The sequence below is a fragment of the Rhinolophus sinicus genome, chromosome 2 (genome assembly GCF_057876585.1).
Source record: "Rhinolophus sinicus isolate RSI-liver-muscle chromosome 2, RSI-T2T, whole genome shotgun sequence".
NCBI classification, from domain to species: domain Eukaryota; kingdom Metazoa; phylum Chordata; class Mammalia; order Chiroptera; family Rhinolophidae; genus Rhinolophus; species Rhinolophus sinicus.
This window is the reverse complement of record NC_142502.1, coordinates 42,058,499-42,086,318: the sequence shown is the minus strand read 5'-3', so window position 1 is coordinate 42,086,318 and position 27,820 is coordinate 42,058,499. Positions and strand designations below refer to the sequence as shown.

General features: G+C 35.7%; 1 long non-coding RNA gene across 1 annotated transcript in view; it reads left to right on the top strand.

Moving 5' to 3' along the window:
* Nucleotides 1-21,758, top strand: part of LOC141571893 (uncharacterized) — a 71,666-nt gene extending 49,908 nt beyond the window's left edge. Inside the window, exon 3 of the long non-coding RNA XR_012496947.2 lies at nt 21,656-21,758. This is a non-coding gene — a long non-coding RNA (uncharacterized LOC141571893). The remainder of the gene's footprint in view (nt 1-21,655) is intronic.
* Nucleotides 21,759-27,820: the final 6,062 nt, after the last annotated feature.

The following is a 27,820-nucleotide window of genomic DNA, read 5'->3' as shown; positions in this document are numbered from 1 at the left end:
AAGAAAATTGGGTTCTACTGTTCTTCTGTTTTACATTTTCTAGGGAAAACGTTGGCATAATTGTGTGAGTGTATGTGTGTTTGTGTATGTGTGTGAGTGTGTGTGTGTGCCTGTGAGAGAGAGACAGAGAGAGAGAGAGAGAGAGAGAGAGAGAGAGAGAGAGAGAGTTGGAGAGATAGATAGCGAGATACTGAAAATCTATAGATTTCTTTCAGATGTCCACCATTCATATGGCATTCACTGATGGATCAAACTTGTTGGTGAGGAGTTGGGCTGAACTAATTCAACATTAACACCAGGTTTCCCTTAATATTAATTCACAAACTAGCCAGCTGCTTAGCAGTTTGTAGCTATGAGGCAGACAAAATGTGAGATGATATATCAGAGAATAGTATAGGGACTGGAAAGAAGACCCACCATTACCCTTGGAATTAGAGAACTGTATGATTTTGAAGAGGTCAATGTTGACTGTAAAATGAACATTGATAGTAATATATAATTTACATCTTCCAATGAAGTGGGAATTTTTGTGGACCCAAAGAGAAGATTGATGTGTAAATTCTTTGAAAATTGTAAGCCATATATAAATATATGGTAATTTCTCATTCCCCAAATATTTACCTCTTCCTTAAGTAGTGGATTGTTAAATTAAGAAAATCTGGTTCAGATTATAACTTTGGCAGTATTAAATTGTGTGATCTTAAATGTCTTTAATAGCTCTGAGCCACAATTTTCTCTTTCAAAAGGGGACAATATAATTGACCTTGCAGGGTAGTGATTCATTAGAGATAATGAATGCAGTGTCTAGTGTCTAGCATACTGTTTCACAAAGAGTAGGCATTCAGTAAATACTAGCTATTATCATTCATATTAGTCATCATTCAGCCATTGAGGCAAACAACAACAACAACATTAATTTCTACTTCTCTTGCTCTTATCTCGTATCTCCCATGTAATTAGTTATGCAGCCATGCCAATTCTACCTTCTTAATATTTCTGGAATGCACTCCTCCTCCATGGCTACTGTGTAATATGTGCCATAGCACTTATGATATATTTAAGTAGTATTTAACCTTAACTACCTCCTTTGCTTCAGATATTTTTTCCTGTAATCCACCTTCCATACTATAACCGAAAACATCTTTCAAAGAGCTATCTGAACATTGTACACATTCATTACATTAGTTAAACATTACAATAACTCTGCCATCAAATGAAGCCAAAGATATTCACAACCAGTTAAGATCTTCCATAGTCTAATTTATTATCTTTATATCATCTTCAACCCTCCTCTCCCAATAATGCATCTTATTCTGCTTCTACACAAACGTACTGGCAATGAATCTAAATATACCATGTTTTGGTTTTGCATGCATTGTTTTCTCTGCATCAAACATTCTCATCAGGTTATCTACTTTGTAAGTCTGTATTTGCCCTTTGAAGAATGTGGAGATTCTAGCCTCGTAGGCTATAGACATTAGAAGTATCTATATATAAGCTTCAAGGGATCAAATTTTAGGTGTATGGATTTTTCTGAGGGTGCTGTGACTCTTAAAATATTAGGAACCACTGTTTTGGTCTCAGCTTAAAAACATCCTCCTCTTTGCGAAGTCTTCACTTTTCAGTGATTCCCTCAAGCATTGAATATCAATCAGTAGGCAACATTTCATTTAATTTTTTTTTTTTTTTTTTAATTTTTTGGGGAAGGGGAACAGGACTTTATTGAGGAACAGTGTTTACTTCCAGGACTTTTTTCCAAGTCAAGTTGTTGTCCTTTCAATCTTAGTTGTGGAGGGTGTCGTTCAGCTTCAAGTTGCTGTTCTTTCAGTCTTAGTTGTGGAGGGCGCAGCTCAGCTCCAGGTCCAGTTGCCGTTTTCTAGTTTCAGGGGGCACAGCCCACCATCCCTTGTGGGAGTTGAACCGGCAACCTTGTGGTTGAGAGGATGCATTCCAACCAACTGAGCCACCTGGGAGCTCAGTGGCAGCTCAGCTCAAGGTGCCGTGTTCAATTTTAGTTCCGGTGCCAGTGTTCAATCCCTTGCGGGACTCGAGAAATTGAACTGGCAACCTTGTGGTTGAGAGCCCACTGGCCCATGTGGGAATCAAACTGGCAGCCTTCAGAGTTAGGAGCATGGAGCTCTAACTGCCTGAGCCACCGGGCCGGCCCTTTATTTAATATTTTGAAGCAGGTATTATATCACTATTGCTTTCAGCAGGCAGCCAATGAGTCAAAGTGGGATTCTGAGTAGATAAACTCTCCTGTGTGAAGAGCCTTCAGAGGAGATCAGTTGTTCAAGCTCTATCCCATTTGACTAATGCCTGAAAGTACATTATCAAAGTTCATTTTTCTAATATTAAGGTGTTCTCTCTTCTTAAAAGACAAATCCATACATTTTAGTGTAAAATATATCACTTTAGGTTATTATTTATCATCATGATTTAAAACAAAAGACTTTTAGGTCTTTTCCCAATGGAAAGAATGGCAGGAGGAAAATTTTTGTGGTCCCAGAGAATCTGAGAAAAGTGAAAGGACTACCCCAAGACAAAAATAGGGAAGTTAGGGAAATCAGTCAAATTTTACCTCTGTCTCTATTTTGTTAAGTGATACTATAAGGCAGTAGTCTTTCTACTAGATGTAAGTACCCATGGGGCAACACAAATATTTTCCAAGGGGTACAGGCACACCAAGAATTTCAAAGGAATTAATTTCTAGATATTCAAATTTTATATATTTTTTCCTAAATATGATTGTAAATAAGCCTGAAGTCAACTGAGTGTCCCTTCCCATCTCTTACCTGCCCAGAGTCATACTATGGTGGAATGCTCACCCATGTAAAAACTTCCGGAACATTGTATAAAGGTTTCATGGGAAATATTGATGTAAATAGTAAGAAAGTGAATAATTGTAGTTGCTTAGTAACAAACCTATTTGCAAGTGAATTTGATTCCACTTCTTTGTTTTCAACATAATTGAAAGAGGACCCATCTGAATTGTTGGATGTGATTTTTGTCAGATAATTCCATATTGATCTAATTTAATGTTCTGTCTCTTTAGGTCAAATTTAACTTTTGTTCAGTTTCTTATATTTCTGCTTAACTTCTCTAAACTGTATTGAAGGATCTGCATCCTGCTTTATTCTCCACTTATTTGAATATCTTTATGTCCTTGGCTGTCTTTCTAATATTAATTAACTTCACTATGGGGCTATATTTAAAAATATTGGTGTTAATTTTAAATAGGTTGGGGGTGAGTTATTAAAATCCATGTTCAACCAATTTACACTTTTATTTCTATAACACTTTGTTTAGTACTAGGAAAACTAGGTATTTTAAAAAGTGGGAACAACACATATATTTTGTTTGCCAATTTCCATGAAATAGATGCTGACGGCTACAGAAGAATATATTCTCCTCTTTTATCTGCAACCAAGAGTGAAATATAATGCTGTGATATTTTAAACATGGTGGAAAACATTCATATAAGTTGAAATAAAAAATGTTTTCAAACAGAGTATGGATTTTTCAATACAGTTAAGAGGAAATGTAATAATAAAAAGCTGTAAAATAATAGCAGTGTAATAAATCCCCATTTCTTATTCTCTGCAGGCTTTTTTTTCCCTTAAAGCAGAATAGAAAGTATTCTCAATTTTATAAGCCCAATTGAAAGGTAGATTTAGTCTTAGAAAGGTGAGTCTCCTCACTGACTTTAATTTTATTTTTAGAATGTAATTGAAAATACTTTTCCTGGATAAGGGTTGCTGACATTTGGCTGTTGCAGGACATACCTGATCCTATCTTCTCAGTGGTAACTGTAAATGTGTAATTTTATCTGCACTCTTTAGGGGGTATGTTAGCGATGGATTGGTAAACTCAAGGGAATATTAGATGATCGCTTTTGGAGGATGACACATCAACAAGGCATGTGTGAGGCTCACAGAAAATTATTACAGTGGACATGAAAGACCCAGGATAATTCAAACACCAGTTTTCTCTTTCATTAGCTATCTGGTCTCATCAATAACCTGGGGATATCATAGTACCTGCGTTATAGAGGCAGGCCTCACATATGTAAGAGATCATATGTGTTTATTTTCACAAGATTTTTCTCCTCCAGGGACATGCCTGACTCTTTGTTAAGAAAAAAATGGTGGAATATAAGGTTGAATAAGTGGGGTGTAGCCACAGACCTGGGTGGAATTAAAAATTAGGTAAAGTGCTTGGATTCAAAATGGCAAGAAATAGGGAGGAAAATACATTTTTCTGAGCATAAGAAACACTGTGGTTTTGGAAGTAGTGTTCTAGGTGAAAGATAGTTTATTAGTCTAATCATAAGTAGAATACCATGTAAAAGAACTTCTTTCTCTGTCTGTAAAGTGGGGTATCAACTTTCCACCTCAGAGTTAGGACAATGAAAGTCCATAGTGGTGCTTTATAACTATAAAGTATTACGTAATACGCAAGACATACGAGGATGGGCAAAGGGGAGTGGTAGAAGACAAGAAGCAGCTTGTCTCAACCTTTTTCCCCTCTGTAGATGTAGATGATAATATTCACAGGTGTGTCACAAACTCCCATTTATTTTCTAAGATTTATATTTTAGAAAATTAGAAGTATAGACTTGTAGACCTTTAGATGTGTGGTGAGGGGAGGGGCGTAGTACTCTTAGAAACATATTTTAACCACATAGGTCATGAAGGAAGCCATTTAAATGTTAACTCTCATCAATTCAAGTACATGTGCAGATACCATGGTTAGCAGTGTAAGCACAATTCCTTGCAAACTAGCTCTACTGCTTTTGCTTCCACAAGAACAGAGTAGAAAGCATGTTACTTCAGTGATTACTCAAATCAGCTTTAGTTTGTAAAGAATATAATACACAAATCTCAGTATTATTAACTACTTTTAGGGGCAAACGATGTGTAATATTTTTGTTGCCAAGACACAGGAGAGGAAAACTGTAAATTAGCTTGGAGTCAAGGTGGTTTACCTTCCCAACTTTGTGACTGTCATATGACTATTGTGAGGGCAGAAGATTCCTTAGCAGCTAGGACCAAAGATGCTACATCCTGCCCTTCCTCTCATCTTCCCATCATGAGTACCACATGTACTTTTCATCTTCCTTCTTCCTCTTCTCCTCCAGCTGCCATCTAATGCTTTTCTTTCCCCTCCTGCCTTCCACCACCGCCCTTTGCCCATATTTCTTGTGTATTACTAATAAATTCTGGAAATGGGAATGGTGTTGAGTTTCCAATAATGTGTTCTAATAATACTTGAGATGTGAAAGAGTATCCAGTAACTAAACACATTTATTCACTGCCAGTCATTCACTGCCGGATGAAGGCCAGTGAACATGCTATAAGTAGAAACTCTATGTTATTGACATCCTTCACCACCCAAAACAAAACAAAACAGTTTTAGCCCCTATATCAGTTATGATGACTAATGTTGGTCAAGCTACCTCTTCATTCAGCTGGATGGACAATTTGCCTTTGGCCTCCACACAGGCCTCGGCTAACATGGGTCTGCCAAACTGGGAAGATGTCACGGAGGAATGTTGAAGAAAAATGTGAGGGTCAAACAAATTATTGAAAGTAATAAAAGGGAATGCTGGGAATAAAAGAAGATACGTAGAAATCCAAGAAAATGCATCTCTGACGTAGCCGACTTAGCAAGGAGGGTAAGGAAAAGCGATGAAGAGTCCTATGTATTTTAACTGCTTGATTATCAAGTGGTCCTTGGAGTGTGCATGCTGTTGGGAAAACACAAATCCTCTGTCTCTCTGCCCAGGGGAAAAAGACTATTAGACTTACTTCAAAAAAGAAAAAGGGTGCAAGGGACAAGCTCTCAGATGGAATAAATATATACAGCACAAACACCAAAAAAAAATCACCCCAGCAGAGAAGCCTTAACTAGCTGTGAGCTCCCCGCTGGCACTACCTAAATTGCTCGCTGAGCTTAGTAACTCACTGAATAGAAAATTAAAAAAAAAACACTTTCTATTACTCTGCATATGTGTGTTGCTTTTGGAACAGTTATTCTGCTAAGCTTTATACTAAAAGGGGACTGTTTACATTATCATTTGCAGCTAAACCCATGTGTGTATGTCTTATTTGTAGGAAAATACTCAGAATAATGCTTCTTTAACCCATGGGTGATTTTTACTACAGAGATCAGCTATTAATGTGAACTTTTATTTTCACTCTTCCCTAAAAATCACACATCAGCAGGCAGTCCAGGGATTGGTATAAGAAACTAATCCGGAAAGTTGGTATATTTTGAAAACACACTTGGCGTGTCTCTGGTTAATAGTCTTCATTCTATTTAAAATGTAATTTCCAATTTGAAGAAGAAAGCAATATAAAGTTATTGAAACAAAAGTTAAGCAGCAATAGTAAGTAAAGTTGCTGGGAGGAAAAAGCGTGTAGGAATTGTGTGATTCTGTTGAACACCTGTAAGTTCACTGTGTTTTACCATCTTTAAAAAAAAAATGTGGTAATATACAAAATATAAAATCTACTATTTTAGCTATTTTACAATTCGGTGGCCCTGAGTACATTCACAATGTTGTGCAATCCTCATCACCATACATTTCCAGGACATTTTTCTTCTTCCCAAACTGAAACTCCATACCCCTTTTCCCATCCCCTGAGCCCCTGGCAACCACCATTCTGCTTTCTGTTTCTATGAATTTGACTACTCTAGGTAACTCACATAAGTGGAATCATATAATATTTGTCCTTTTGTGACAGGTTTACTTCACTTAGTATAATGCTGTCAAGGTTCATCCATGTTGTAATATGTGTCAGAATTTTCTTCCTTGTTAACATTGAATAATATTCCATTGTATGTATATACCACATTTTGTTCATCCATTTATTCATTGATAAGAACTTTTGTCGCTTCCACTTTTTGACTGTTATGAATAATGCTTCTATGAACATGGCTATACAGATACCTGTTTGAGCCTCTGCTTTCAGTTCTTTTGGGTATATGCCCAGAAGTCAGATTGCTGGATCATACTTGTATGGTTGTTCTTTTTAAAAATTTTTTGAGGAAACACCATTCTGTTTCCACAGTGGTTGCACCATTTTAAACTTGCCAGCAGTGCACGAGGATTTCAATTTTTTCACATCCTTGCTAACATTTACACTTTTCTCTTATATATGTATTATATATAATAGCATTTTTAATGGGTTGAAATGATATCTTTTTTGAATCATATGTAATATGACTAATTTCTGATATAAACAGAATGGATTTACAAATCTTGATTTTCTTAATTGAATTTTTTTTCTTTCAACATAGGTTTCCTTTTAGTATTAGTGCCCAGCAGACCTGTAGCTAATCTGGTTTAGGCAGATTAGGTAACTGTCTCATAGTCATATAAGCACTAAGGGATAGAGCCAGAATGCAAAACTAAGTATCTCTGACTCACACAAATCACTTGGAAAAAAAAAATCTACCAACAAAATCTCATACTGTAATATGAGAGATGTATACCAAAACTCTAATAAAAATGGCACATACCCATTGAACATTTCCAGGCACAGTGCTAATGGCTTTACTTATATACTGCTAACCCTCACAGCAACCCTGTTTTCACACACAGTAGACTGAGATTCAGAGAGCTAAGTTTACTTTTTAAAATTACCCAGCTATGACTGGCTGAACTGGGATTCAACCTGAGGTCTTCATATACTCAGGCCAGAGTTACCAGTATGGCATAGACTTAGAATTTTGCTTCTGTAAGATGCACGTATCAAAACCTGCTGAGAAGACATCCTACTTTTATGTCCAGTTAAAAAAACAAAAATTTCTAAGAATGTTTTATGGAAGGAATATCGTATAATTTGAGCAGATTCTTGGAAGATGGGAAGAGCTCAGGCACATGCAGACAATGGAAAGGGGGATTCCAGACAGAGGAAAAATACGAGCCTCTAATACACCAACATGTCTGATGTTTCAAGGCTATGGCACCTTGGTGATGTTGTATATATCTCTCCAAACTAGTGACAAAACTAGTAGGTGGCTTGAGTTACTTCCTGGTTTAGCTTTGTCTGAATCCCCCTGCCTTTGTAGATTGAAGTTTTATTTTAGCTACAGCCTCTGCTGTGGCAGGCAGCTGAGTCTGCCACTTTCTTTCATGTGTGGAGAATTCCACTCCAGTGCCTGATTTCAAGAAACAGCATCTGATTCATGGGGACCAATTTTAGTTTCTGCTTCCCTGAAGAAGACAGATCCCAGGCCTATTCTGCTTGTGACTCAAAACTCAGCAGGCAGTGGCTTCAGCCCCTCTTACCACTTCCTATGTGTGTTTTTGTTTTGCTTCACTTTCTTCTATATGTTTCCTAATGATCTTTGGTTTTTTCTCCTCTTTTTACTTGTCTCTATGTGTTTGAAACAGTGGAAATGCTTCAAAGTGTGACCTCACAGATCTTTCTTGATCAGAAGTCCTGGGATAAGGTGGTGAGGTGTCAGAAATCAGCTGGGCTCAGGGCAAGATGGAATGAGATAAAGGAAAATGGTCTCATATCTACTGCTGACTCTAGCAGTAGAGGACAGTGCACTGTCCAAAGGGACTGTGCAAACTTGGGAATAGTCAAGGAGACACCAGTAGGGAGTTTGGTATGCACTGCTGGGGATCCCTACATAGAAGTAGGGATCTTAGCTGCAAACTGTATTAAGCATAATGGTGGAGTCCACATTGAGGATTATCAATTCAAACCCTGAATGACAAATAAGTTGGGTACAGGTGAGGAAGTTCCAGGATCTCACTTGAGTAGCCTATAAACTCTCTTGAGAGAGTACTTCCAACACAGTAGGAAAGTGAAGTGTCAGGTAAGGTAAGTAAAGTGAAATTGCACTGTGGGAGCAAGAGTGGAGTGGGAGATTTAATCTCCTCAGAATAGATACTCAATAGTCACCTTTCCTTCTCTTGTCAGCCAAGAAATTGAATGTGGGTGGATCCACGGTGGGAGATTCCAGTACCTCTAGCTGAGAAGTAATAGGAAAGACAAAGTCTGACACCAGGTCCTTTTAACTCTGGCGTTGTACAATCTATATTAAAGTCTATTTAATTGCATTTGCCTCTCCTACTTATAGTTAATATCACAGGTGATTTTCTACAGTGTCCTTGAAGTGCTTGTTACACCCAAATGCAAATAGGTCCAGCTTAATTACCACATAATAAGGTATGCTGTTTACTACCAGTACTCCAGAATAATGTCTGTAAACATCAGAGTTGGATTTTCATGTTACATATACTTTTCCAAATGCTTTTTTGTGGTTCAGGATCTTCTAAAGACAATAAAGAACAATTAACTGAGAAGAACTAAACTGTAACTATGAAATCGACTATAGAGAAGTTAATAAATAAGTGAAGCATAAACTTCTATTTAACAAAATAGAAGTAATGTTCAGCTAAGCTTCAATGTAATTCTCAGGGTGATTGAAAGTTAGTAGAGACTTGGGGATAAATGTAAACTTGGCAAGAAATTCCTAACAAATATTCACAATTTGGGGGTTATTTTTTGATTAGTTAACTTTTCTATCCATTTATCCATTTAACCAAAAATATTGACTGACTGTCTACTATGTGAAAAGCATTGTGCTCAGCCTATGTTCCAAAACCTTATAAAGCTGATACAAGCCATTTTGGAGCTGATGGTTTTCTGTATCCTTTATAGTTACATGTTATCCCTTGCTGGTTCCATATTAAACCATAACAAATCACTCTAGCCTATTCACTTGTATCTGCGCTGACACCAGATTTTCAGAGAATTCATTCTGAGAATGAACGAATTATACTACTGTTGAAAAAATATCTAATAAAGTCTAGTGACTTTATGGCATATTTTCCTATCGCTTTCCCACTTTTGCAATGAATGCTGCCTTTGCAAAAATGTATAACAAAAAAAAAAATGTCTCAGCTCAGATATACTGGGAAATATGAAAACCATTCTTTGGATTTGGGTAAGAATAGAATAACTTTCAGACTGAAAACTGCTGGGGAGAGGCTCCCATTCCTCATCTCAATTACTTACTTAGAATTCCAATAGTCAGTGTCTTCTTTAAACATCACACTTTCTAGTGCCAGTCATGGTCCACCAACTCAAATGCCTATGGGATTAGACAAACAATAAACATGAATGAAACAAGCTGTGTGCATGGCGATGAGGACTGGTGAGAATGTGGTAATTTGGGAAGTGCAAACTCTACCTAACATGATGACTATCACTCAGCTGTCACTGAATGTTTCCATATCGAAAATCTTGTCTTTTATTGGTAGACCAGCTCTTCTAATTTGTAATCTAAGACAGATTCTGGAATGGTAGATATAAAATTTCCTATGAAAATATAATCAAATTTTTAAAAATCACCTTGCTAGAGGGAAATTTTCATGTTCCTCAGTTTTCATTTTGTGACTGTCCTACACTCCTAAAGCTGAATAAAATGATTCACTTTCTACCTTATTGGGTTTGGCTATTTTAAAATGCAATGCCTATTTATGGATGTACTGTACAATGTGAATTTTTTTCATTTTACAGTTGTAGGCAAAACCAGCTTTCTAATCAAGTCTAAAAATAAAAAGACTGATTATACTTCAGTAATTTCTAGCTATTTCTTATACATGCAAAAGGAAGAACTAATATTATAATGCCATTTTCTTTCCATCAATCATTACACAATTTCTCAGAGAATCACCTTTCAAGATTTTAACAAGTTTATTGGAGTTCTTTAACCAAATTAGGAAATATTCTGGGTGTGAAATGTTCCCTGAAAACTTCTTATAAGATAGGTAATCAAATTATCAGGAAAGGAACTTAATGCATGATAAGTAAGAGAACTCAAAAGGGTTAGATCCAGTTCTCCTCTGTACCAGAAATTATACAAAACTATAATCTCTGCTTTCTCTACCTCCAATCTTTGAATTCACTGCTGATTTCCTATGACCTTGAGCAATGCTGCCTTATAATAAGGTGCTCAATTACATTTCTTGAGTGAATAAATGAAGTGTAATGAGAGGACATTTAAAGAGAGTCAGCAAATGATGATGGTCATAAAGTAAAATCCCATTGAGGAACACAAGAAACATGGTCACAAGACATCTGTAGAAAGGACTGCTTGTGCACTAAGGACAAATGTGGAAGGATGTGCCACGCAATTGCCAATTTTAACGTGACTGGGAGGCTGTCATAAGTGAACTCCAAAGTACATAATTAGAAACAATGCGACAAAGATGAGAAAGGATAAATGATATAAAAATTTATTTTTCAATTCTTCCTTTAGAAGAAGGATTGAATAATGATTGTTTCTCACAGTCTGGGACAAAGGTGCCATGACTAGAATTGTGGTAAATGCAAAATCAGCTGATAAGGTATTAGAACTATGTAGGTAACAACTGCTGGTGTATAAGATTTTCCAAGTCATTGCCATTTTCTCCCCCAGTGACTGCATTTTTCCATTTACAATGATGGTTGGTATGGATTTTATAGTAGTACAAACAGAAGTCAGTATCTTAATTAATTAATTTGATTAAGCTCATACTTGTATACTGGTCATATAAAGTATCTCTTAGCAAAAGATATTTGCTTTGTGGAAAGAGGCAATTTAAGGCCATTGAATCCAATAATAGTTTCAAATCAATCAATTGAATTACTCCATGACTTGATAGATCAACATGGTGACTTTATAATGAGCTATGGGGAGAAACAATTAAGGTTGCCAACTTATCATTTTAATATCACTGGTGAAATGAAAAATGGACCCTATGTTCTCAGCTGTGCTTTTTTTTTTTTTTTTTTTGTGGGCAGAATAACAAGTTAAACATGACTATGATTCTTATGTAGAATGAGAGACAGCATTAGATAACAGTAAATAAAAGGGCCTTCTCTGTTTTATTAATTAGTGGAAAATTTTCGTTTTCCTCTACAAACAGGGTATAATTATCCTCTCCCACTCCAAGCTCTCCACCATCTAGGTTCTATCTCTACATCCAGATAGCAATCTAAAGTTAGGTGAATCTCAATACTATACCATATTATGTCTTGAGCTTAATTCTCAAAACAATCCCGCAATGTCTGCATTTTTAATCAATATTTATAAACTGAATTCTAGAGTAAACAAAATGATTAGTTTGATTATTTGAGGTTATTGAACATTGTGGTTATTTATGACATTTAAAGAATGGGAAATATTGATAATTTTTTAAATAAATCTTAGTAAACTTTTATATATTTATGGTAGAAACCTATATATATATTTATGTTATATAAAGTTTCAACATATGGTAAAAGTACAATATAGCACATGAAATAATAGTAATGTACAATTAAGATATAGTATATAGTTTAAAATAGACAAATAATTAACCTCCTAAGAAATTTTCAGAAAAAAATTTGCAAGTTTAACACCAAAACATAGGGGCTGCTACCCAGTGGTATCTACATTTAGAGTTTTTTTTTTTTTAGAAATTAAAAGGATGAAAATAAATATGGACACTTCATTTAGTTTATATAATAAATTTTGAGACGTATAAAATTCATTAAAGTATTTTGCACTATGTGTATACATATGCTAGTATATGGTCCAATCATGATAATTAGGTGATTGTATGACCAGGACATTTAGTTTCTACATTTCAAGGTAATGAAATGATTAAATGGCATATGGGAGAATCATTTTGGAGTGCCTGTTAATTTGTTGTGAGAACACTGCATATCCATAAGATATTTCTTCAAATTTTAAAGCTGAGAAACTTGATCCCTAAACATTTGGTTGTTTAAATAACCTGAAACCTCTTCACTATGAATTGTTAAAATAATAAATTATGATAGAGTGTAGTGAGAATACCCTCATGAGAATACCTTCAAAATAAGATGCTTATTTTGAAGACAGAAGGGGGGAGAAAAAGAAAGAAAAAAAAAAGGTGAAAATGAATACACTCATTGCTTAGCTTTAATACTACATGCCACATTTAATTGTGCGCTAGTTATCCTATTATTGAATAATATGAATGGCATCTATGTAAAATATGAGTACAATTAAATGATTTTCCGCAGTCATGTGTGTGCTTTGGGGTCTGTCAATGTATGTAGTAATTGAATTTACACGGAATTAAAGGGACACTGGGTAGCTTTAGAGAAGTTCTGGAATTTTTATAAAAAAATATTTCAAATATAAAAAGAAACACAAAAGTATCTTACCTTTTAAGATTGATGAACTATGCATTCATTTTTCTTACCTCAAATATCAGATTTTGAGTAATTGTTCTGAAAAGAGTCATCAAATTCCATTTCTACATAAAAATTAAGCAGTTGAAAAATAAAGTAGTTGAAAAGTGAAACATAAGAAAATATTTTCCAGCAATTTAAACTCTTGTCAGTGAAGATAAGCATGAAATGAACAGCAAAATCTTATTTATAAATGTGTCTTTGACTTTCACTTTTCTGGCATACTAACTTGGTGTTTTGATTTTATAAAGGATATTTTGGATCTAAAACAGAAATTACTCTACAATTAAAATAGCAGTAACAGTGCTTTAATAATTGAGAAAAAGATTAAGGAGACCCATGCAAATTTATCCTTAATCATAAACAGTGTGAAAATTATATAATGCGAAAGTCAATTTATTTTGGCAGGTTCTTTTCTTCATGTGTATGTCGTAGATTGGAAACATTAATTTGCATTTAAAAATCTAGGTAGCATGTCTTTTGGAAATAGTATTCAGAATGCTGAATTAGCCTCTTTGCCTTGTATAGAGAAACTGCTATAATAGATTCTGAGTTAAACTATATGTCTAGGCTAAGGTCCTGAATGGGCTAATGTCCATTAACAATCAACAAATTAGTGAATTGTCGTTACTGAAATTTCTTTTCACAACCTAATGGTTTGTTTAACTGATGGCTGATGTGACCATTAGGAGCTATTAGCATGTTAAGAGGGTATTAAATAAAGCCAACAGTTAGCCTTAGAAACAAAAGGATAAACACAGCACAATTTATTATTTTGCTAGGCTAAGCAAACATGGTTTAGATGCATTACCGCCTTCTAACAATGCCAGTAGTCATCTGTTGAATAAATATTCTATTGAGCTAAGAACAAAAGAATCAGCAAATCTATGATCTACTAAACTTCTAATTGCTGATATGTTTTAGATGATTTGTAGACTTAACTGAGCTACATAGATATAGACTCATCTAAAATTTCATATTGTGTTGAATTTTTTCAATCAAATATTATTATGGATGAGGAAAATGCATATTGCAACCAGATGTGGGTGATAACTGTCTTAAAATGAAGTGAGTTTCAAATGTATATATTTAATATACATTAAGCAAAGGAGAATTAGACGGGAAGTGTTTTATATAGCTAAATGCGCAAAATTCTCATGTTGTTTCTTACTACTTCTGTTATGGTTAGCTTCCTGTCATTGTTTTCACATCTAGAAAAGCAGGCCTAGCAGTGTCATGTAAAGCCGCCAAGGAGAAGCTCTTTCCATTGGCCTGTTCTATTCTTAATCAAATGCCTGTTCTTTTGAAATTGTTTTGTTTCCAATAGTGTATCAGAAAGAAATAGGAATCTTTGTGTCTATGTTGTATTTCCCTTATTCTGTGCCTTCCAGGAAGAAACGTAAGAATTCCAGCAAACTCTGAATATTACTCTAGAAATGTGACCCATTACCCCAATCTGAGGCTGAGTTTTCATTGATTTATTCGATGAATATTTACTGATCACCACCACATGACAGGTACTCTTCTAAGGATTAAGGACACACAATGAATCAGAAAGAGAGAAAAATCCTTATACGTGTTGAGTCTTACACTCTAGTGGAGCAAGGCACACAATAAACCCGAGAAGAATGTTGAAGGGTAAGTGCTATAAAAGAGAGAACAGAATAAAGAGATTAGAAGTGATGAGGTAGGAGGAACAAGTAACATTTTGAATAATCTGATTGCCCTCAACAAGATTACGATGCTAAAGTAAAGATTTAAAGGAGGTCAGAGAATTTGTTTTTAATATATTGGAGGAAAGAACTCCAGGCAGAAAGAATAGCTAGTGCGTGAGTTTGCCTGATGTGTTCAAGGAACAGAGTAAACAAGGCTAGAGAAGAGGACATTTGTAGGAAATGAGGTCAGCAGGAAAAAGCAAGGAGAGCCTTATAGTCCATTTGTAAGAAAGGCTTTTGTTCTAAGCATGATCTCACTTACCTTTGAAGAGAATCATTCAGGCTGCTGTGAGCAGAGCGGACTGTAAGGGAGCAAGGAGGCCGGCTTAGGAATCAATTGCAGTGATCCTAGAGAGAGATAATGCTGATTTGGTTGTGGGGCAGAGGGTCACAGAACACAGAAGTAGTGAAAAGTTGTCTGATTCTGGATATACTTTGAATGTAGAACGAACAAGATGTGGATTGGATGTGGAATGGGAAATGTGAAAGAAAGAGAACTAAAGGATGGCTTTAAGGTTCCAGCCTAAGTAACTGGAAAGATGAATTGACATCACCTGAACTGGGAAAAGTTTTGAAATAGAATAAAAGTTCAGTTTTGGACATGCTGAAAGGTTGCCAGACTTAGTGAAGAAAAATGCAGTCCACATGGTTAAATTTGTAAAGTGTGCATTTAATTGAGAACATTAACGTGTTGACATTTATTTATTAGTTTATTTAATCATTATTTCCTTTTTTAATTTTATGACGTTTATTGGGTTGACATTGGTTAATACAATTATATAGCTTTCAAGTGTTCAATTGAAATATACAATAATATATAATCTGTATATTGCATTGGGTGTTCACCACCCAAAGTCAAGTCTCTGTCCCTCACCATATATTTGACCCCCTTTACTCTCTTCTTCCTACCCCCACCGACCCTTTCCCACTGGTAACCACCATACTGTCATTTGTTTCTATTATTTTTCATTTGTTTGTTATTTGTTTATTTATTGCTTTGAGTTTTATATCCCACATATGAGTGAAATCCTGACTTTTTCCATCTGACTTATTTCACTTAGCATGATAATCTCAAGATCCATGCATGTTGTCGCTTTGCAAATGGTGACATCATCTTTTCTTATGGCAGAGTAGTACTCCATTGTATATATGTACCACATCTTCTTTATCCAATCATCTATCAAAGAACACATTGGTTATTTCTATGTCTTGGCCACCGTGAATAATGCTGCAATAACATAGAGGTATATATATCTTTACAAATAAATGTTTTTAAAATTTTGGGGTAGATAGCTAGAAGAGGGATTCTTCAGTCATATGGTAACTCTATTCTTAATTTTTTGAGGAACCTCCATACTGTTTTCCACACTGGCTGTACTAATTTACACTCCCAGCAGCCTGTATGAGGGTTCCTTTCCTCCACAACCTCTCCAGCACTTGTTATTTCTTGTCTTGTTGATGATAATAGCCTTTCCAACAGATGTGAGGTGGTATCTCATTGTGGTTTTGATTTGCATTTCCCTAATGGCTAGTGAAATTGAGCATGTTTTCATATATCTGTTGGTCATTTGTATGTCTTCTTGGCCAAAGTGTCTGTTCAGGTCCTCTGCCCATTTTTTAATTGGATTGTTTGTGTTGTTGAGTTGTATGAGTTCTTTATGTATTTTGGATATTAGTCCCCAGTCAGATATGTTGTGTGCAAATATATTTTTCCATTCCGTTGGTTGCCTCTTTGCCTTTTTTTTTTTTTTTATGGTTTCTTTTACTGTATAGAAGTTTTCAGTTTGGTATAGTCCCATTCATTTATTTTTGCTTTACTTCCCTTGCTTTTGAAGTCAAATTCATAAAATCCTTTCTAAGGCTAAGGTCCATAAGTTTAGTCCCTATATGTTCTTCTATGTATGTTATTTTTTTCAGGTCTTATATTTAGGTCTTTGATCCATTTTGAGTTAATTTTTGTATATGGTGACAAATAACAGTCTAGTTGACTTTCACATGTCTGCTGGACATCTAAATGGAGATTTTGCAAAGGTATATGGATTTCTGAGTCTGGAGTTTGGGGTATAATTATTAGCTGAAATGTTGTGAGTTTTTAGCATGTAAATGGAATTTAAAACCATGAGAGTCGGGCGGCCAGATGGCTCAGTTTGTTGGAGTTTGAAGTCTGGACAGTGAGGTTGCTGGTTTGATTCCCACATGGGCCGGTGGGCTGCATCCTCCACAACTAGATTGAAGACAATGAGCTGCTGTTGAACTTCTGGAGGGGTGGCTGAATGGCTCAGTTGGTTAGAGCACAAGCTCTGAACAACAAGGAAAAACAAAGTTGCCAGTTCAATTCCCATATGGGATGGTGGGCTGCACCCCCTGCAACTAAAGATTAAAAATGGCGACTGGACTTGGAGCTGAGCTGCGCCCTCCACAACTAGATTGAAGGATGACTAGTTAGAGCTGATGGGCCCTGGAGAAACACACTGTCTTCCAACACTTCCCCCCCCAAAAAAAAAGAAAAAAGAAAAACACATGAGACAAAATGCTACTACAAAAAATATGAGTATAGATAAAGCAAGACAGAAATTCTGTGCCCTTCCTACAATGAGACATGGGGCATCTCAACTTTTATAAAGGTTGGGAGGAAGAAGAGGGAACAACAAAAAAGACTGAGAAAGAGAAACCAGAGTAATAGCAGGAAAGACAAGAGAGTGTAATGTGCTAGCAGCAAAATGAAGAAAGTATTTCAGGGACAAAGATACAATCCATTGTGATATATGCTGATAGGAATAATACAGTATAGAAGAAAATATTGCTGATATATTAAAGAAAGAGAATAATTGCTGGGGCAATGTCCTTGGTGAGATTGAATGTGATAGGCTCAACTAGTCACATGTAGGAATGAAGCTTGGCATCTAGAGTAGCAAACAGAAAGGCAGAAAATCTGATGACAAGTGCTAATGGGTAGGCAGAGGAAGTTGTGGGAATCAGTGGAAGGTCTCTACTGATTGCTTCAATTTTCTCAGTGAAGTAGGAAGCAAGGTCACTGGTGCAATTCGGTATGGGTAAGGAAATATTTTGGGTTTGAAGAGAAAGAACGTGTGACACACACATCTAGATCAGGAGAGTGATTGAATCGCTCAAGCATCTTATGATTGGACAGTGTTAAAGATCCTCTTAATGTGTGGGCATGAACTTAAATTGAAACTAGTTAACATGGTTTTATAAAAATAAAATTATATTTTATTGTGATGTGATTTGTAGCACATCCGCACTAAATAGCGCATCAAAACTTTACAGTGAAAATTGAAGTTAGGATTTTTAAAAGTGAGTATTACCTACCAGATTTTACCCAATTCAGGTGAGAGATTCTTATACGTAATAGACAGTCCTCCATTTATAAGCATCGATTTATATGAATTCCTAGAGGTCTTTTAAGTAGAGATGGAGAAAGCTGTTAAAGACTTGTTAAAAAGAAAAAAAAAAAAATGCAGGAGAGCTTTTTATACTTTTCTATGTAAGAAATTACAAAGGGCTTCTGAGAATAGTTTTCAGGTTCTCACAGGAAGTGGTAATTATTTTTAAACCAGTGTTAAGAATTTACTTTCTAGTGAAGTCTACCTTCTCTCCTAAGTTTCAGGTAAGTATGGTACTCTGAGACTGGCTTGTAGCTTGCCTACTTAGACTCTCAATGAAAATTCCAAAAATGTGTTTTAGTTCTATTGCAAACACATTATGCACTTGGTGAGGTACAGTCTTTAAGTGCAGAGTTCTTCATCCATTAATTTCTACTGAGTATTCTGCTTTCCTCCAACAAGCTCAAGCTTTGAAAAATGCAGAGACCTGCCTTTCTAGGTTATGAGAATGACTATGTGATGTAGTTCCCTACTTCTCACACTAGGAAGAATATTTTTGCCTCGTGGCCATGATCACTGCAGCTACATTTTCTCTGGTTTCATGAGCCTTCTCTGAAAACAGCCTTATCTGAGAATTGTAGTAAATAAAGAGCCACTTAAGATCTACTTCATTGGAAAAGTATCACTTCCTTCTTTGACACTCAGTTAACATTGTATTTATTTATTTATTTTTTGGTAGTGCTAAGAAAGTTTTGTATAATCATTAAATATCTCAACAGCAAAAGCTTACCATCACCATAGAATGCCTTGACTAACTGTCTGACATAGTTCACAGTCCAATGGCTCCTAAATCCCAGTCCATAAACATAACTGGCTTTCTGTGATGATATTTTCATTAACATATGGTGAGAAATGAGAAAAAACACAGGCATTTTAAGATTGCCAGTTGTACTCTCCTGGGAAGCACTGCGATTCTGAGATTAAGTTCTTTGTGATTTTTATGATGATAGTGCATACTACTTCTTTTTATTTTACACCATGATTAATTTTCAAAAGAAGTTGACAACTTCATGTCCTCTAATTGACTTAAAAAATGTAACTGGTCAATTAAATATGAAAGATTATGAACCAAATATTTAGTCCACACAGGATCCATTTCTATTTATTCTGGAACTAAATAGGACAGGTGAAGAGAGAAACAATTCTATCTCTTCATACAGTGATAAAAGTCCATTCATGCCTGCAGCTAGGAAAATTTGGTTCATTTTACAAATACATTGATTGCATTATATTTTTCACATTATATTGAAATTAATACATAGCTTAAATGTGTGACTTTGCTTATAAATTTTATATGAAAATTCTAGATGGGCAATAGGAAAAATATTCGTCTGTAATCGACCTTTAAAAATCTCTGTGTTTTCTTTACATGGAAACCAGATGTTTACTTTTGTGACTGTGTATTTACCTTCATATTGGAGACTGATTTAATACTTAGAAGGTCAAAATGTCATAGGCAGATACTATGCTAGAGGCAACAAATCCCCTATAGTATTTTAAAAGGTCCTTCTGAGTAGTTTTTTTCCTTGGTTGTTTAGATGTCTATGTAGACTTCTAAAAAAGAACATCCATAAAACGTTTTTGTGGTAGATACCTATAATCACCAAATTAGCTTAGATTAAGGTTTACATAATGCAAAATTTAGTAAATAGATTTTATATAAACTAGGATGAGAATGAAAACTAAACATGATAGCAATCTTATCCCTAGGATGACCATATTTTTTGTGGTATGTTTTTGGAACAGCATGTGTAAAGTAACAAAAACTTGGAAAGAAAAGTGACATTCTGAAGTTTAAGTATTTTATTATGTTTTACAAATGTCTATTTTTTTTTACATGATGATTTCAAAATTAATTAATGGAAAATGAATTTTCTAATATTAAATAAAAATTTAGATTACATTAAATCTTACCAATTGAAAAATAGTCCTGTGGTGAGGTGATTTCTGAAACAAATACTTTTAATCATCTTCAGTCTATAATTCCCTTTGTACAGGATCACACAGAAACAGGCAGCTTAATATTGGAGAAAAGTCAGGAAAACCAAAAGAAGGTTTATGTAGCTATAAAATCAAGGGTATTGTTGATTGGTGGTGGTGGGAGGTAAGCTTGGAAAGAAAGATTGGATTTATTGTGAAGGGCCTATGTGCTTTAATAAGAAGTTTGGGAGCAATGAATGTTTTTTGGGCAGCAGAGTAGCAGTCAAATTTATGTTCACGAAACATCTCTGAAAGGGACGCTGGATGAATATAAACAGGCCGTCTCAGGAATATGAGGCTTTCACAGTTATTCAAGCAAGAAATAATGAAGGGCCAGACCTATAAGTAGTGATAGAGAAAAGAGAGGAGAGATAGATGCAAAATTTAGCTCTGATAATTTAATTCACTTTTCTTCCATCTCTTCAGAGTTTTCCTTGCTCTCTTTCAATCAAGGAGTTTTGTGAAAACATAATTCTTTACTGAAAGTTTGACCAAATAAATACGTGGTGTTTGGCGGAGTAAAGGGTATTAGCAGGAGAGAAGATTGGTTTTGCAACAATAGGAGTAACAGACTTGAAGGGAAAATGCTCTGCTCCCATTCATATGCAAGAATCTGATAGTTGACCCTTATCTAAGTAATTAATTAAGATGTGAAAGAGAAACAGGCATGACATTCTTGAAGAATTCAGTTTGACACAGTAACGCATCCCACTCTTTTGTCTTCTGTAGGATGGCGTAAGTATTGCTCACAAGAATCTTTGTTCACCCGAGATAAGCTAAACCCTGTTCTTTTCCTGACTTCTCCATTTTAAAGACATTTACCAAGTGGCCCAGGACTAGAAATTTAACCAAGATGACACGTTTTGCATCTTTAGTATGGTCAGTCCACTTTGGACAATTACGCTAATTATAACTATTGATTCAGCAGCTCTCTTGCTCTGTTATAGGAGGAAATTAGATTAAGCTGATTTTTTTTTAAACTTATTCTCAGTTTTCCGTAATCTTCTGGGCGCTTGTAAATTGATACTTAAAAGATGTTTTATATAGCCTATGAACAATTATACCATTAATAAAGTTGTTCATCTCTTCTTTTACTTTGAAATAAGTTCCCCGGAGAGCATCTTGTTATAATATAGGGATAAATGAATTTTTCTCACGTCTCCTTCTTGCTTCCTCTTTATTTTTCCACCCACCCTACCCTAAGTCATTTGGTTTGTGTGTGTGTGTGTGCTGGAAGTTCCACAGATCTCTCTGGGCTTCCCAGTAGACTCCTCAGAGCGTGCTGCAGTCAAGCACAAATACCTACTACAAGTTTCTTTTAAAGGGCCCGTCTCATCCCTTGGTGAGGAGCTGAAGCAGAGTGGTATCAGCTGGTTGACAGATGCAGTACAGAGCACAGCCCCTCCCCGCGCCCCCCAATGCTTTCCTCTAATGATCTGGGTGAGTACCTGCCTGCACAAGTCATCATTACTGACACACCTCTCTGAATCCAGCTCCCTTCTTAAAGTTACTTCTCTATATTCAGGCTTCCAGTGAATTATTCCCCTGATCGAAGGAATTCCAACTTGCAAACACATCTAATTAGCAGTAAATTGGCTATGTATAGCATTCATTCTCTCCTTGGGTCCTGAATCTGACACTAAAAATCAACATAAGCTGCCAAAAGAACTCAGCTTAAGATATTATAGCTTTTTACACATTATAGGGAGTACAAAAATAGGGTACAGTTTTAATCAAAACAAATCGAACAAAACCATGGGTTTAAACACGGTCCCTGTTTATTGGGGATCAAATTATTTGTCTCCCGCTTCCCTTTTTCTTCTTTTAATGGATTTTAAACCTGCTTAAATACAACCTGATGGTAACACATTAAAGAAATAACATTTTATGAGAAAAATCCCCTCAAAAATGAGAGAAGTACTTAGAAACAATGGGTAAAAATAGTAGTGGCAATCAGTCAATCAATCGAACACCTTAGTCCATGGTCAAATGTACCAATAATTCTAACCAGAACCAGGACCCCCTTAGACCTGTGTTTCAGAGAGCTTTGCATGTCACAGACACGGAAATTCATTGAATATAAAACATGTAGCCCATCTGGCACTTGGGATCTGGCACTTGTGACCTGTGACCCTGCTCTTTTGATGAATATAATTTAGACCCCAAAGAAATGGATGGTTGTCCTATATCTCTTGCCCTGTGACCTTGAAATAAAATGTGACTGCATGCCATTGTCATGAAGGTTTGTAGCATGTAACTGCTGGCATCAGACGCAAACAATGCCTAGTGGTTTCCTCATACACATGTGCTAATCAGTATTCAGCTACAGTCTTCAAGTTTCTTTCTCTCAGTAGCTTTCTTCTTTTTACTACTCTGTCTGGTGAGCTCTCTGTAGCTTTCTGTTCTTCCTGAACTCCCTCCAACTCTTTCTCCTCAACCCATGAAGTTTGCTGGACACTGCCAGGCTTTTTCCTGTACTATTACCTAGGGACATTCTGAAGGCAGTGAGCTGGGGAAATCATAGGGCTCATCTTGTTTGTTTCCTGTCCCTTGGGGATCTTTGTCCTTCACTCCCTCATGCCCATTGTTTTAAAAATTGTTTCATGTATTTGCCCATTGTGTCAGATGGGAGGGAAGTCTTTTCTTTGTTACTCTATCTTGTCCAGATGTTTGGTATTTTGTTGATGTTTCTTATCTTTTTGCTGTTATAGTTAATCTTTTATGAAAATTTGTATTTCTTTATTGCTGATTGTAATAGAGTGATTACATGTGTGGCCCTAGTTCTCCACTCCTTTTTCTAGTCATATCCTTTGAAGTATGACTCTTGAGCTCCTTTCATCAAGAGCAGGAATCTATTTCCCCCACCCTAGAATCTAGGGGGCCTTGTGATTTGCTTTGGCCAATGGAATGTGGCAAAAGTGACATTGTGCCAGTTTTAAGTTCAGGCATACACACAAAAAAAAATGATTTCCTAGTAATACTTCCTAGCTTCCATGTAAACAAGTCCAAGGTGTTCTGGGGAAGGGTGAACAACCAACTTGAGTAGAGGTGAGTCATCCCAGCTGTGGATATCCCAAGCCAGCCAAACCTCAGTTTTCCAGTAGCTGATAGCAGAGTGACAGCGACTGAGCTGATCTAAGACCACAGGAACTACTCAGATGATCCCAGACCAAATTGTTGCTGTTAAGAATTGTCAACTGAACAGACAGTTGTTTCTTAATCATTAAGTTTTAGGATAATTTGTACACAGCAAACATTAACTTATACATTGGTATATAGAAATATGATTATTTCTTATTGACCTTGATAGAATGATCATTAATTATTCTTGTAGTTTGTCTGTGGATTCCTTTGATTTACAATAATCAAAAAAAATCACATACAAATAATGACAGTTTTACTTCTTTTCAATACTACACCTTTTATTTTATTATAGTTGCTCTAACCTCCAGTATAATATTAAATAGGAAATGTTGATCCTTTCATTTCTAATCTCAGGAGAGAGAGCTTATATTAAAGCCCCTTTATGTATGAAGCTTCGAAGCACCTTTAGAATTTGGTAAGTCTCTTGAGGGAGATACAGTTTTTGAGCTTGAACCTCCTCAAGTTTCATTTTCTTTGCCACTGTAAAACCAGGAGACCACCAAAAACTCTGCTGGTCTTTCTGTCACCAAATGAGACCCTTGGTCTGAGCCAAGCTTCTACTGTCAGTTTTGTCTGCAACAAGTCAGCAAGTGCTCCAGGGGAGAAGTGGCTTCAGATTTCTCAGCTACCTTTCCAAGATTCCTGCATCTCCAGAATTCTAGGCTTTCTAGTCCTCTTTGCTTTCACAGTTCTCTGACACCTTTAAACAGAAGTTGTTTTCATCTTATCTGACTTTTGTATTTTTCTTATCTAGAACTTTGGTCAGACCCAAACTATACCAGCTGTATTAGACAGAATTGTCCAGAGAAACATAATTTTTTTGTATTTGTTTATTATTGTGAAGAATCAGCTCATGTGATGATTATGGAGGCTGAGAAATCCCATTATCTGCAAGTTAGAGACCCAAGAAGACCAGTGGTATAATTCCAGTCTGAATCCAAAGGCCTTGAGAATCATAGAAGCCAATGATATAAATCTCAGTATAAGCACAAGAGAAGAGCTATGTCCCAGCTCCAAAAGGCAGGGAGGAAGGAAACAAATGCCCTCTTTCTCTGCCTTTTGTTCTACTTAGGTGCTCAGAGGATTGAATGATGACCATCTACATTGGGGAGGGTTATTGACTTTACTCTGTCCACCAATTCAAATGCCAAACTCATCAAAAAACACTCCTACAGATACACCAAAAAATAATGTTTAATCTAGGCACACATGGCCCAGTTATGTTGGCACATTAAGTTAACCATCACGCCATCCTACTCTGAAACGTAAGTGAATTAGCCTGATATTTATAGCAGTTATACATGGAAGCTAAAGAACATTTTACATTATAAAAATCCATATTGAGATTAAATTTGTATATAAGCAGCTCTCTTAAAGCATAATGAGATCACTACAATTTACACTAGTGTTTATATTATAGTAGAAATCTAGTTAATATTTTTAAAGACAGTGAAAATAACCTTAATAGGGAGGAAATTAAAATATTTTGTAATGTTTTATTTATAAGGATAATTTATTGTTTGCCCCCATTATGATATTTGAATGTGATAAGTAAAATTAATTTCTTATTTTTGAATATAATTATTTCTTTAAGACTTTTGAAAATTTCACTTACTACTGTGTCAGCAGAGTTTTTTAAAATTGAAATTAATAAAAAATTTTTAATAACTAGGATGACTATAAAAAGTTGTCTAATTTGGTATTTAAGCCACATAAAATCATAACTTTATATAACTTTATGCATATTTTCAAACTTTTTGAATTTGAAGGTATAATTTTCAAGGTAGTACAATAGAACATATTTTGCTTGGAAGTTTTAGCTCAATTTATAATTTATATATTTTTAATAATATTGCATGTGATCCACTATTTGTACTCTTGTGCCACGTATGCAAATGAGGTCAGGCCTAGCCAGTACATTTGTGTTGGAGGTATTTTTAAGTTTTTCTTTTTTTTTTCCCTGCATAAAGTTGCAAGATTACTTTTCACAATTAAAACAAAAGAAAATCCTTTTTGCCTTTACTGACTGTTATTTCATTTTATCTTCTGTATCAGTTGGGGTTCAATCATAGAAGCAGAACCAGTATGAATATTATGAAGTAAGAAATTTATTATACAAAATAAGTCTCACGTGGTTGTCGGAGGGAATGGGAAGTTAGGTCTGAAAAGAATCAGATAAAAGTCCCTGCTAAATCTGGGTGTTCACGAATGATTTGTAACTGCAGGAAGCCAGTTCTTGTATAGAACTGGTTTAGAAGTTTATGAAGGTCGTTGGGTCTTCATGGCTATTGCTTCTCTGAGTTCTCAATGAAGCAGTTTTTGTTGGCCTGGGGTTGCTGGGATTCAGTATGGTCGATTGTCAAGGAGAGATGTACCTGGAGCATTAAAGTGAGGAAAAATAGAGATCTGCCAAGCAAATGGAACTAATGTCATCTCTTAGGACACAATGACTACTTCTTCATAGCTGCTTCCCAAATCCACTCATTTTTCTCTTGTGCTGACCTTAACCCTAATTATTCAGACAAGGAAATTCTGGGCTCTTTACTTTCAGGTTAGCTAAGATGATGCAATAACAATCTACCCTATTGTCTGTGATCCTATGCAGTGAGTTAAAAAATTAGAGTGGGGAATACTGAGGTGAAAAAAGAATATGTGATTTTCCTAAGAATACCATGCCAAGGGTATGTTTTCGAACTTTTGTTTTCTGACTCAGATCAGTATGCTCAGCATCTAGCCTGCCAAAGTGCTTTTTTGTTGTTGTTGTTGTTTTTCTTACCATATTCGTTATTTTTCATTTAGTGACATATTCAAATATAGAAGGATGCTTGTCCAGTGGAAATGTCTGAGCTCTCATAGAAATTACACAGCAAAGGGTGCTGAGGAATTAGAGCAGCCAACTTGGACTGAGGATAACTTTTCCCAGAGAAAGTGACGGTGGCCACCACTGGCATCATTAAGCACATTAAGCATTTCCTGAGTTCTGGAAGACAAGACGTAGAGGAGAAATGACTGCCTTGTGTTTTAATTGATACATTAATGCTGTGTTCCATCCTCATCAAGTGTTTCTGCATTTGTTGAGAATGTTAGAAGCATGCCATTGAGGATTTAATATTTTATGTAGCAGAAATATTAGTTTTTTATGTCTTGGACCCTGTATCTGCGGAGCATCTTTCCTACTGCAGTGTTGTTTGACTCCTGTCATCTGCTGAAGGATTGTTGGGATATTTCTTGTTATGTTACATGACAAGGTAATACAACATAGGCATCTATTTGTACAATACGTTTTGTTTGGTTATCTTCCTGCACAAGCCCAAGAACTCCCTTATCAGAGCTCATGGGATTTCCAGACTAGAATAGTTCTAATTGGCAAGCAAATCTCAGTGATGATGGTATTTGCATGGTGAAGTGCACTCGGGGGTCCCAGGCACACCAAAGAATGCAAATAATGGGGCATGCTGGACTCTAGGAAATATTTTAGCACCAATTTGTATTTATGTTTTATAGACAAAGCACCTAGAGAGCAAGAAAATACAGACATTGTCCCAAGTATGTATGCAAAACTTTGTTTTTTTAATTCTAAAGGGAATAGAATTTCTGATACTTTTATCATTGGGTTTTACCATGCTTCTTTTTTGATTTCTAATCTGAATTTATCTTGTAATGCAGTTATATTTTTAAGCTGCATTTATCTTGTAATGTCGTATTTAAACATACTCCATTTACAAAGCACTTTTCTGTGAAAACTATATTTACTTCTTACAATAATCCTAGCAGGCCAGTATTAGTATTCTTATTTTATAGAAGGAGAAATAGAGGCTTAGATGATGAATGAGTTGTTGAAGGTCAAAAGGAGTGTAAATGCAAAAGACAGGACCCTCATCAGTACTCTGCTGTGAAACTAACCTACTCTTACACCCAGTGCAACACAGAAGAACAACATACTATTCAGTAGCAATTTTTTTTTTTCTCCAAAATGTCTTAAAGGCGTTCATGTTTTAAGTTTAACTTACACTTAAATCCCTTTCATCATAAGACCTTCACTTTCTGGTAGCTTATGACATATCTTTTTCTTCTCCTTCATTTAAACAGTTGAAAGCATAGCCTATGCTCTCTGTCCCTGTTCACATTCATTCATCTCTAAATGTTCAGCATCCTAGTTTCTGTAGCCACCACACTTCAAGATCAAGTGCCTCCGAATTATGAAATGAAATGTATATTTTTAAATAATTTTCTGAGATCGTCTTTTTTCTATTGAAAAAGCTCTTTGGTTATAAAATGCCACCCTTTATCTTTAGTGATACTTCTTGCCTTGCCTTTAATACCTAATGTCTTATACTAATAAAAT